Source organism: Berghia stephanieae, chromosome 1 (genome assembly GCF_034508935.2).
Source record: "Berghia stephanieae isolate SIO BIC M18660-M18661 chromosome 1, UCSD_Bste_1.3, whole genome shotgun sequence".
Taxonomy (NCBI): domain Eukaryota; kingdom Metazoa; phylum Mollusca; class Gastropoda; order Nudibranchia; family Aeolidiidae; genus Berghia; species Berghia stephanieae.
Window position 1 is genome coordinate 56,425,012 of NC_088360.1, and position 12,500 is coordinate 56,437,511.

The 12,500-nt window shown below is 35.5% G+C and overlaps 1 protein-coding gene across 15 annotated transcripts in view; it reads right to left on the minus strand.

The window, feature by feature from the left end:
* LOC144978001 (polypyrimidine tract-binding protein 1-like) overlaps positions 1-12,500 on the minus strand; it is a 351,175-nt gene that overhangs the window by 87,174 nt on the left and 251,501 nt on the right. The window lies entirely within an intron of this gene.

Genomic DNA, 12,500 nt, shown 5'->3' on the forward strand with positions numbered 1-12,500 from the left:
TAATACATAGCCAGGTAGCTGCTCTGTAATATTATTAGTTTTCCTCCAAAATAAATCGAAATTTCTATTTTCAGACTCTCAAAACTTTAAATGTTTGAATTATGTTGATGTGGAATTACGATTATTGATATAGAAATTTAAATAAATGAAGTGAATAACACTCAAAGTATGTGTGTGTATGGAAGGGGGGGGGGGCATCACACTAAGGTCCTGTATTCTCTATGGGGGGCATTGAATGTCGAAATATATCTTGCTTTCATTTCATAAAATAGTAAACAAGAAGGAAGAAATTGATGGGAGAGGCACGTTGATAGAGTTGAAAATCTGGGGTATCTTTCTTTTTCTTTTTTTTTTTTTTAAATTGAAGTTTATTCAAGAGTATTGGAAGAAAAGAAAATTCCTAGTCATAAATATTATTTTTATTAACCTAAAAGCGTTTACAGCCAGTTACATCTCTACTTCTTTTTGAGAATTAATATAAAATGTGATGATCGACGCACTGCTAGACTGGGTGTTTACTAACGTGCAGGTCTGATAAACCAATTCATTATGGGCCTATTGTTGTAATGGAAATCCCAACATTTTTTCCCGCAAAATATTGGTAATTACAACAATGATGTTCGTATGTCAGACCTGCATGTATGATGTACACTTCGGGTCTTACTAAGACATCTGATCTCTAACCACGCCTAATAATATTTGACTTTGTAACAAGAGCATGGGCCGTACCGCTTGTATGATTTGGCCGTCGTGCACGTTTAGTACTCGAAGAAAAAAAATCGGTTGACATTTTGGAATAATATTGTAGATGACAATGCGATGAGAAGAAATGAAATAGATGAACAGAGACAAATAAAGAACATCGGCCAGTCTCCTCTTCTAATTGAATCAAAGATCTGTATCCCGGAAGCAGAAGTACTGAACGAATTGTAAATGGTCAAAGATAATTCCCAATTAATGTGACGTTTCCCCACACAAATTTAAGCTCAATCATAGTCTGGCCGATATAGAAGAATGAATGTTGTATATTCAATGCCTGATTTGTATAAGAGCCGACGTGCACTTATTTACAGGTCTGATAACCCATTTCATTATGGGCTTTAAAAATGACGCAAAATATTGTCCATTACATAACAATGCTATAAACTAGGCCCATACTCGGGTTAGGGTGTCAGACCTGCAAAAATGTACACGTCAATAAGAGCGAATTATTATTTTCAAACTGTTTTTATTCATGTAACCAGGGGTTTCGGCTTTCTATCCGTAGCGTAGTGAAGAGTGTTGAATGCATAATAATGTCTATAGCAAATTCACTAAGCCGTGAAAAGGGGCGTTGGCGAAAAGAAAAAAAGAAGCGAAAAAAAAAAAGTAATGATAAGATGGCCGCAACCATTCAACAGTGACAACATGAATGAACGAATGAATGAATGAATGAATGAACGAACGAAATGGTTTGCCTTGAATCTCTAGACGTACTCTGAATGAGGATTCCAATACATCTATCGACTATTTTATATTTTATTGGCACTTTTATATCGAATTGAAAAATAACGTGGCCTGAATTACTGGTCCGCCCATGGGGCTTAATGTTAAAATAGCACACCTAGAATTAGCAAAGGGTCATTGATTCTTTGTATCATGTTGACTGAATTGGTATTATAATTTCAGGTTTAACCTTGTCAGCAATTTCTCACTTGTACTTTTTTTTTATGTTATTTATTTGAGATTGATGTTTCCACGTAAAAGAGTCCTTTAGGGTCATCAGGCGCATTGAAGTGGAGTTTACATCGTTTTATACAATAGAAAATGACTGTAACAATTGTTTACCGTAATCTACATATTACGACACAACACTTGCTGTTCGATTATTTTTACCTACGTGTCTTTGTGGATTGGTCTGGACTCACAAATTGACGGAAATTTAGATACGAAAGTTTGAATCTTTGATTCGACAATTCGATGATTGGTGTTCAAACGGTATTTATGCAAACGTTTAATTTGAATGTTTTGTTGTTGTTGTTGTTGTTGTTGTTGTTGTTGTTGTTATTGCTGTTGTATGTGTTTTGGTTTGGTTATTGATTTTTTTTTCTTAAGACTCGGTCATTTAAATTCTGAGATAAAAACCAGAGTTGTCTTTGTTCAAAGATTGTTTTACGTCAAATAGGCTTCGTGTTTTGCACAATATATTATGACATCATGATACGATGATAGAAATGATTAAGCCATGGGCAAACACTCAATGCGAATGGGATTTGGAGAAATTTCCCCAATGTGTTCTTGGACCTATTTCTATAACATGTATATTATGTACTTCAAACGTGGTCATTTTGCCTGTAAACCAACCAAGTACAACAAGTTGAAGGTCTTGGTCTTGTGTGCGATTGCCCCCAACCTGGTCCTATGTATCTAGTATATTCTTACCTATTTCACGAAGAGAGAACTAGCAGCGATGTAACTCCATCCTCAAATACTTGGGCTTTATTTGAGAATATTTCCTGGAGTATGTCCCTTTATTGCTATTACTCTAATTACCACCTCAAAATAATCTGATGGCCATTTCAATCTGAGGAGAAAGTTTTTTATTCAGTGTGTTACTATATAAAACGTGTACGTTGAGTAAATCAAGTAATAAAAAAAACAACAACCCATCTCCTAGGTTTTATGACCAGCAGATTATACATTATTGCCTCATAGGTCTATAATATGGGATATTTTTTACGCTTTTACGTTATTTTAGTATGTGTAAAAATGGCTTGATTCCTGGTAGTCTTTACGCGTGGTTTCACAGACACCAGCCTTCTAATCCTATTTACCTTTTATTGCCCGACAAACCCCACAAAAACAGCCTCCATTGCCTATTGTCATGTATGTTATGTATGCCAAATGGATTGAGTTCTCTTTATCATATTGTATGTACCCTCTAGCTTGAATTTCACATTTGACAAGATTACATAAAAATTCTTAAATTCTAATCTAACTTCTACTTATTCAATATTCATAAAAAATAGACGTAGTTCTCGACTATTACGATGACGTCACTAAAACCATTAGTTTCCCTAAACCACAAGGTCTGCAGTGGCACATCATATCATAGAAAGAGAAAAACCACCGTAACTCTCTAAATCATACAGACACTTTTAACAGTAAAATACATATCTTAAATATAGAATCTAAAAATAAGGGGGGAAAAAGATAAAAGTAAAAGAAACTGCTCAATCTCTTTTCCTCCCCAGTCTCAATTTTCACTTTCCCACGGTTCGTTTCCAACTCGCTCGTCACGTGCTTTTCGTTTTCAGCTCCTTTATAAATCCCTATAGAAAATGATTTACTCGCTTTAACCATTTATCTGTTATACTTTGGAAAGATACGTTTTTAAAAGAAAATTTGGCCAGAAAAGTCGTTCTTCAAATATCGATGGACTTAAATGTACCCTCATCTTGGCAAAAAAAAACAAAAAACAAAAAAAACCTCAAACCGCGAGGTCCCAAGTTTGAGAGATTTTGCCAAGACGAGGGCCATTTAAATTGATCGATATGTGAAGGACGAGTTTTCTGGCCACATTTCTAAATACGTGATTTTGCAGGACGGCAGTTAGCTGGTTATTGTTCGGTCTACAAACTACATGCTACACACGTGTCGATTTTACCGACGAGTGGTGAGTGGTGAAAAAACAAATGTTTACAGTAAAACAATGAATTATTTTTTAAAATAGGGGGGTAATTGGGGGGGGGGGGGGTAATGCCCTTTGGAATTTAGTTGTTGAAATGTAGTCTGAATGATGCAAGTGTTGCCTGATTTGTAAAATGCTTGGGTTAAATACATATCTGTGACTAAAGGGGTCAACAGGAGAAACACAGGCATCACACACACACATAAACACACAGACACATTGGAAAAATATATGTATACACACACACTCACACACATATAAATATATATATATATATATATATATATATATATATATATATATATTATATATATACATAAGAAACGCCTCACATAGCCGCCTTCCAACAAAGACAACAGCTCAGGGTCGATCCTTTTATGTTCTGATAATTCTTTTCACTAATACAGTGCATTTTCAACATTAAAAAGTCGCATACATCAATCTTTCAGTTTTAAAGAAGTATTCTATTCTTGAAGTCAAATTTGCAAAAAATTACAATGTGTTCTTTACAGATCTTTCATCAAACAAAATATGGCTTGCCAAAGTGAATTTTATAATTTATCTATTTTAAATAAAGGCCATTTATTCTCATTTCATCACCATCTTCTCATGCATTAATATTATAGAACAATATCGACGTAAATGTGTTCACCACGTAAATATAGTGGAGAAGACAATGTGGTAGTGGTGGTGGTGAAAGGGGATGGAGTGGGGGGGGGGGGGAGTGTTAAATTATCGGGCACTACCAAATAACTGACACAGTAATTAAATTTTGATACATAATAACGTTCGATCTAAAATGTATCAAAAAGTATCAATCGCCAGATAAAACGTTTTATATAGAAAAGACCGATCACAGATCAAGCTGTCTGTTCCACGCTCGACCGAAGTCGGGTAGTTTTTATTGTGGCTAGAACCACGTCTATCGATCGATTAATCGAAAGTTGACGACCCTTCGATCCGCTCCCCTGAACACAATCACCACCAATGCCATGCTCTTGAAAATTGAAAAGGTCTTCAGACTCGGGGTCGGCGACCAAACTTTGATGATGAGTACAGAAAGTAAAGGAACATTTCGAATCGAATGAAGTACAATCTTAAGATAGTTATGCATAGATCTGTGTATTTGAGATAATCGAAGACAAATTATGGGCTTCTTCATCATGTCATGTTTATTGTTTTTATTGTTGGTTTCATTTTACTAAAATAATACAATTTTAATTGTGGACCCAGGGACTTGGCTGTACATGAAGATTACACCTTCAAAAAGTGATGAGTCAATTACTTGTTGTTGTTGCAGCTGCTATTGTTGTTGTTGTTGTTGTTGATGTTGTTGTTAACGGTGTGGTGGTGGTAATGGTGGTGGTAGTAGTGGTGGTTATGGTGGTGATGGCGGTGGTAGTGTTTGTTGATATTGTAATTATTGTTTTATTATGCTTTCCCCCCTCGCTCAATTCTTGATAAAATCCGAAACCACCGCCGTCACCACCTCCAACGCCACCACCATCAACGCCACCACCAACGCCACCACCACCACGATCACTACTACTACTACTACTACTACTACTACTACTACTACTACTACTACTACTACTACTACTACTACTACTACTATAGTCATCACCAACAGCACCACCGCCACTACTACTACCACCACCACCACCACCACCACCACCATCACCATCATGACAACACCACCAAAATATTAATGATTTCAATAATTATGATGACAATGACGTCACTGATCGTGACAACATTCATTAATGACACAACTTATTACAATTAGAATATAATTGATTTGAGTACAGATGGTTTGCTACGTCTACAAACTACACGTCCACATGTTTGAGACACGAAAAGGAAAATGATTGGATTGTTCAAACACCAATTAAGTCCAAAGTTCATGGGTGAAGGAGTAACGTATAGCATTTTAATCCTTAGAAGGCCATGTTTTAATTAACGTTACTCCCAGCTTACCTTTATCACTAAAAGGACAATGTAATCAAAACAATTTATGACTCACGGAGTCAATTAAATATTACGTTGGGTGGAACTAAATGATAACAACTGAGTTTAACTTCCTCCGTACCAGCCATTATCAGATTTTTCCCAAAATCTTCACATCGACCCAATACAAAAATAGACTATTCCTACTCAAACAGAAAAACAACGAGTACATTCTATACATAATAGTGTATTGCGAAATGAACTCAACAACACAATGCCTGGCATTTTATAACTATAATAAGAAAAAAATTCTTAAAATTTTGTGATGTACAAAAGAAATCAGAATGAGAAAACTGTTGATTGCATCGTAACAAATGTGACGATTTTCCCATGGTTGGTAAGGAGAGGGTTAAAGTGAAAAATGATCCAGATTTGGATATTTGAGTTTCTGAAGTTTGGGGAAATAAAACTCACTGTTATCAAGTAAAGACATTTTAATGAGATCAGATTGTTACAAAACTAAATTTACTAAGCATGAGGTCCACTTTGATATAATACAGTTTGCAGACAAGTCATCACATATTTATTGTGTTTCCTTGGCAGTGCTGGCATAACTCGGAAAACAAAAACAAAAAACAAATAAGTTTTTTAAAATGTTGGGCAGAAATCTCGTCCTTCAAATATCGACTGATTCAAATGACTTTCTTCTTGTCAAAAACTCTCAAACCTGGGACAGCATTGCAGAATTATACTGTTACTGCCCTCTCAGTTAAAAAAAAAATTGAAAAAAAAACACACAAAAAAAAAAAAAAACAAAAAAAAAACAAAACAAAAACAAAACAAAACAACCGATAAGGACTGCATAATAACTTATTCTCATCTTTTAAGACAGACAACTTTCAATCCACAGATCAATAAATATAACTCTCCTCTTGTTTATATTTTAAAAAAAGTCTAATACTAAATAGACTTAAGCGTTTTTGACAAATAGCTGGGGGCCTTTTATTGTTTAAATTGTATTTCTAAGAAGTAAAAGTGGTTCTCGTTAAAATGAGAAGTTTTTTTTTTGTCAGGCCGTGTTGTCATAACAGCGCGTGGGGAAGGGGGGGGGGGGGGGGGGGGGGGGGAAGAGAGAGAATTATGTGGAAAACATTCGGTCCCGCCATTAAAGGGCGACCAAGTTAATTGACGCAATCTGATGTAGTCAAACAATCAACGACGGAAAACTCTCATTAGCCGTCAACATTGATTATTGTTACAAAAGTAAATCAAAATGTTAAGGAGACGTGTAGAATCTTCCAGAGATCTGGCATTCGACATGACTTTGTTGTCATTAATATTTGTTGTTGTGAGTAGAAAACACGTTGTTAATTAATGTCAATGTTCTTGTGTTACGTTATGAGTAAGTATTCAGTACTAAAGGGTAACAATTCATCTCATATTAACTCAAACGCTCACTTCCTCTCTCTCCCCCTCTCACATTCTCTACTTCTACTACAGCTATCTATCAACCTATTTATCCACTGTCTCTCTCTTTCTTTTTTCTACCCCTTCCTCCTCTCTCCCTCTCCCCCACTCTCGTTATCAATGTCTCTTTTTCTCGTTGTATCTATCTATCTATCTATCTATCTATCTATCTATCTATCTATCTATCTATCTATCTATCTATCTATCTATCTATCTATCTATCTGTCTGTCTGTCTGTCTGTCTGCCTGCCTGTCTGTCTGTCTGTCTATCTATCTATCTATCTATCTATCTATATGTCAATCTACCCCCCTATCTACCTATCTAGCAGCCACCTCCCTTTTATATTTCTTTCACTTCCCCTCCCTCTCACTCTATTCTCTATCTGTCCCTCTCATGTTCTCTCTATCAGTAATAATCTTAATCTCCACTTTTTTCACTCCCCACAGAACACCTGATCCATTTCAATCCAGGCAACCAAACAATATTATTGAAGATAAGTTATGAATTATTATCTCGTTAGACCCAAATAGCTCCCAGAATGCCCGCCATAAAAACTCTATTTGTTAAATTGACTGTGATATTTGAAGTCAAACTGGTCTGTCAAGGTCTTTCTTGAATTGTACTCAGAGGTCACTGTACGTTTTCCACAGATGAATGGGATCATTTCCAATTGTCTATCACATATATTGGCTTATCATTACTTTCTTATTTACAGGAATAAGTAACACGGATTGATAGAAGTATTTTTTTTAAAAATGTAACCAATTTTTTTTTTAAATCGCGCAAAATCAGCTGAACACGTTCAGCATTCTTCTGATTAAAAAGTGTCCTCCACCAACAATCAACAAAGCCAGCAAGCATGACAGGCATAAAGCTTGTCATATTAAGGTTTGTGTACACGTTCTATGGCCCAATGCATGGTGAGGGAATGCATGTTGTATTTGTTTATTTATTTATCATTAAAAAAAACACATTTATTATTATTATTGTATTTGGGGGGGGGGGGGGGTTGTTCCCACAAACAAGGCCTCGACGTTGCACTGCTCACAGCAGGACTCAAACAAGAGCCATAGAGATCAGGCCACTAAATCACAAAGCTGTACGGCCCTAGAACGTATAAGAAATTCATTAAGATTTATAAAAAGTGCCAAATAATCACCAAATAAAGAGAAACTTGGTTGGCATTGTTATATCAGTCCTCCCGATCTCACCATGTTATGTATTCTAAAAATCGCTTCTAGAAAAAATGTAGTGTAAACCACAAATTCCTCAAAATCTATTCCATGTATTTCAGCAATCCTTCAATCACACTAAAATCCACATTGGCAGGTCCCCATTACGTGTTGTTCTCTATCTAAGCCAGGCGATTGACGCCGATTCGCAATAACATCTAAACTGAAAAATGAGTTAATCATTGCAGAAACTGCAATATTCTCGATTAGACTAGAGAGAGAGAGAGAGAGAGAGAGAGAGAGAGAGAGAGAGAGAGAGAGAGAGAGAGAGAGAGAGAGAGAGAGAGAGAGAGAGAGAGAGAGAGAGAGATTGTTTTAATGAACCCCAAGGCTATCGTCTTGATAAACTCGAGTTTATGACCACTTCTAAGCAATTGAACTCTTATTTTCACAATTGATCACGGTGAAAACGGTCTTTCATGACTAATACTGAGCTCAACTTTACTGGCTAAGTCTCTCCATGTATTACACGTATCAAATCCACACTGTGAGAACTTATCCAAGTGGAACGTTGCGGTTCACAGCTTTGCTCAGTACACCGAGGTGGAAAGCGGGTTTTCCTGGATCTAGTTGTCCTGCTCTGGTCACTGATCGGCCGTTACGTAACTGGATGTGTTAATGCAACTCAAGAGGTATTACAACATGTACACGACATATTCTGTCTGTCGGGGAGATTAGCAAATGAGTGATTGACTATGATGCAACATGCAATTATTCGCTGACATAATATTAATTTTCTGGGACAAAATAACCAAGAGGACATCTTGGATATCCTGATAATCAAAAGTGACGAATTCATGAATTCGCCACGGCATAATAATATACCATTTGCACCGTACATCCATTGCTATGTAAGGAAATGGAATTGCAATGTTATAATTTTCATTGTGTTTCTTTTTTTATTTTAAGAATGTAAAGCGCCTAGAAATCGGGGTAAGGCGCTATACAAATGACATTTTATTATTATTATTATTATTATTATTATTATTATTATTATTATTATTATTTATTATTATTATATTATTATTATTATTATTATTATTATTATTATTATTATTATTATTATTATTATTATTGGATATGATACTACTCGTTTTCGCAGCGGAAGATCCTGAATTCGAGCCTCGCTCGGCGTATAGTTGGACCCTTGGAAAAGGCTCTTTACTCACATTCTCTCATCGTTCTCCAGTGTAACACGCCGTTAACATCGTTGTCTCTGTCGGGAAAAATAAATTGTAATATCGCCTAACAGGCGTCATGTCTCGTTCTACATGTTACGTGTTGCGGTTGGTCAGGGACCCTTTGTTAAGCGCTTTGAACACGTTTAAAGGATATTGCGCTATACAAAAGCTCACATTTTTTCTTGTTATTATCAGCATAAGTGTTTATTCCATTCACTTTTCTGATTTAAAGCACGATAGTGACGCAGTTGAACTACATTCGTGGAGAATGAAAATGTTGCTGCTTGAAGCTCGAAGGAATAAATAACTATTAGAAGTGAAATTATAGCTTCAATTTATTGAAATGAAGACATACAATGCGGACGTTTTGGGTTTCCCCTTTCTCGACAAAACTCGATGGATGAAACAATGGGGAAACCCGAAACAGTCCACATCATCTGTCTTCGTTCAACAACTTTAAACTTCCATTTCATTACTTTATTATCATTATATTTTGGTAGAGTCATTTCTCTAAGGAAAAAAAACTGCTAGGACGATAAAATCATTGATCGGCAGGTTCGTTTTAAGGTAAATGAAACAAAGAGGGAGCGAGGCGAATAATCCATTGCAACACATAATATGCCGGGAAAGTAATGGACCTTTCTAGAAAGAAAAACAAACGTCGATATAATTATAATCATCTCACAGAAGACATTATCATTAAGTTCAAAGGTTGAAGGGGGATGGTTTAATGAGCGTGTGGGGTTCTTGAAAGACATAATTTTCTGACAATTTATTCTCTCCGGTGTTCATAATTAAATATAGATCATAACATAATAATGATGAAGATAATAATGACGATGACGGCGACAATAATAAAACAATGAAGATGACGACGACGAAAATAGTAATAATAAAAATAATAATAATAATAATAATAATAATAATAATAATAATAATAATAATAATAATAATAATAATAATAATAGTAATAATAATAATAATAATAATAATAATAATAATAATAATAATAATAATAATAATAATAATAATAATAATAATAATAATAGTAATATAGCACATACTGTAGTATATTATATGAAAGTAACAAGCAAGACCAAGGTATCAAGGATTTCAAGAATCTGGAATCGATTTCACGGGCAAATGAAAAACTCATCCGTTCTCTTCATTATCTCTCCTTCATGCTCGCCCATATCTAGAATATCAGGATAGATTGAGAACTCTTTCAGGTGTTTGATTCCAGAGTCATGAAAATCCCACCTTCTTATATTTTTCACGGCTTTTCAACAAATTTCACGCGTGAAGTCACCCACAGGAAAGAAGAATCCTGCAGGGAGAATGAGAGAGAAGGGGAACTGGGGTATGATGAGGAGGAGGGTGGAGGGGGGGGGGGGAGAGGAGAAAGAGTAGGAGGAGAGGGAGAAGGAGGATGAGGAGAGGGAGAAGGAGGAGGAGTGAGAGTGAGGGCTTAGGAGAAAGAGTCAGGTAATAAGGACAAGTGAGGAGGAATAGAGGGGATGGGTAGCATGGGTGAGGAAGAGTGAGGATGAGGAGAATGAGTCAGGGAAGGAGGTGAAGTGAGAAGGAGGAAAAGGAATAGGAAGAGGAGGAGGAGTGAGAAGAAGAAGAAGAAGAAGAAGAAGAAGAAGAAGAAGAAGAAGAAGAAGAAGAAGAAGAAGAAGAAGAAGAAAAAGAAGAAGAAGAAGAAGGAGGAGGAGGAGGAAGAGGAGGAGGAGGATGGGGATGGGGAGGAGGATGGGGAGGAGGAGAAGCGAGTGGAGTACCTATCTACATCACACCCAATCTAGACGTAAACAAAAACAACTCGTGCAACTTATCCCAACCCGTCACCCTCTTCTTATTTACACTCTTTTGTCATCAAATGTTTTTATACACCTAAAATTGCCTCTTTGGCAAGAGATATCGCTTGTTTCCCCATGTCCTATGAGATAAGATAATAAAATATTTTATGGATAAGAATGGAATTCAAATGATAAGTAAAATCGAATGAAATAAAATTGAAAAGGAATTTCTTAAATCGAAACAGCAGATTATCGGCGTCAGCTTAATAGACCTAATAAATTACACGATGCCTTAGATAGAGTAAAAAGGAAAATAGCTTGATACAAATCAACAGCTGTGTGGGTGTATACTGACGTACGGTGGAGAAACATGTATTTAAATATTTGACTAGAAAACACGTCCTTCATAAATCGATCGATTAAAATGACCCTCATCTTGCCACAAAATATCAAACCAGTTTTTAACAAGGTGACAGTCCTTTTGATCGATCGATATATAAAGGACGAGTTTTTTGGCCAACATTTTATAAACGTGTTTTTTTAAAGTACGGCAATTTAGACCTGAACTTCAAATTTTGAAATCTTTCATTAGATTTAAAAGTCGTTTTGTTATTTTCGTGAGAAAACTTTTGTTTTGTATCATATGGATCAATCAAGATGACTTAACCTGGACAAATATCGAAAGCTGAGATTTAAGTTTTAAGACATGTCTGGCACGTTGAAGGCGATCTTGATCGGAAAAAAAGTTTCCGCGCAGAATGAATAAAAGATGTTTTATCAGTGAATGGCATACATGTGTATGATCGGAATAATATTGATGGAAAGAAATGATATCTTGTCACGAGACGAACTGCATTTACTTTATGCTAAGAAAACTGCGATTGATATCAACAAAATGGGAAGCAGAGATGTTAAACCAACTGAAAAATAAATTTATATAAATGTAAATAAATATTTTAAAATTGTTTATTTCTGTTAAAAATATAAAGTAAATTTGACAAAATTCTGAAGCAAAGCATATTTAATTCACTTACAACACACACACACACACACACACACCCACGCACACACACACACACACACACACACACACAATTATATATTATATATATATATTATATATATATATATTATATATATATATATATATTAAGATGAATACCAATTACCACACAATAACTAGCATGCGAAAGTGTTGTT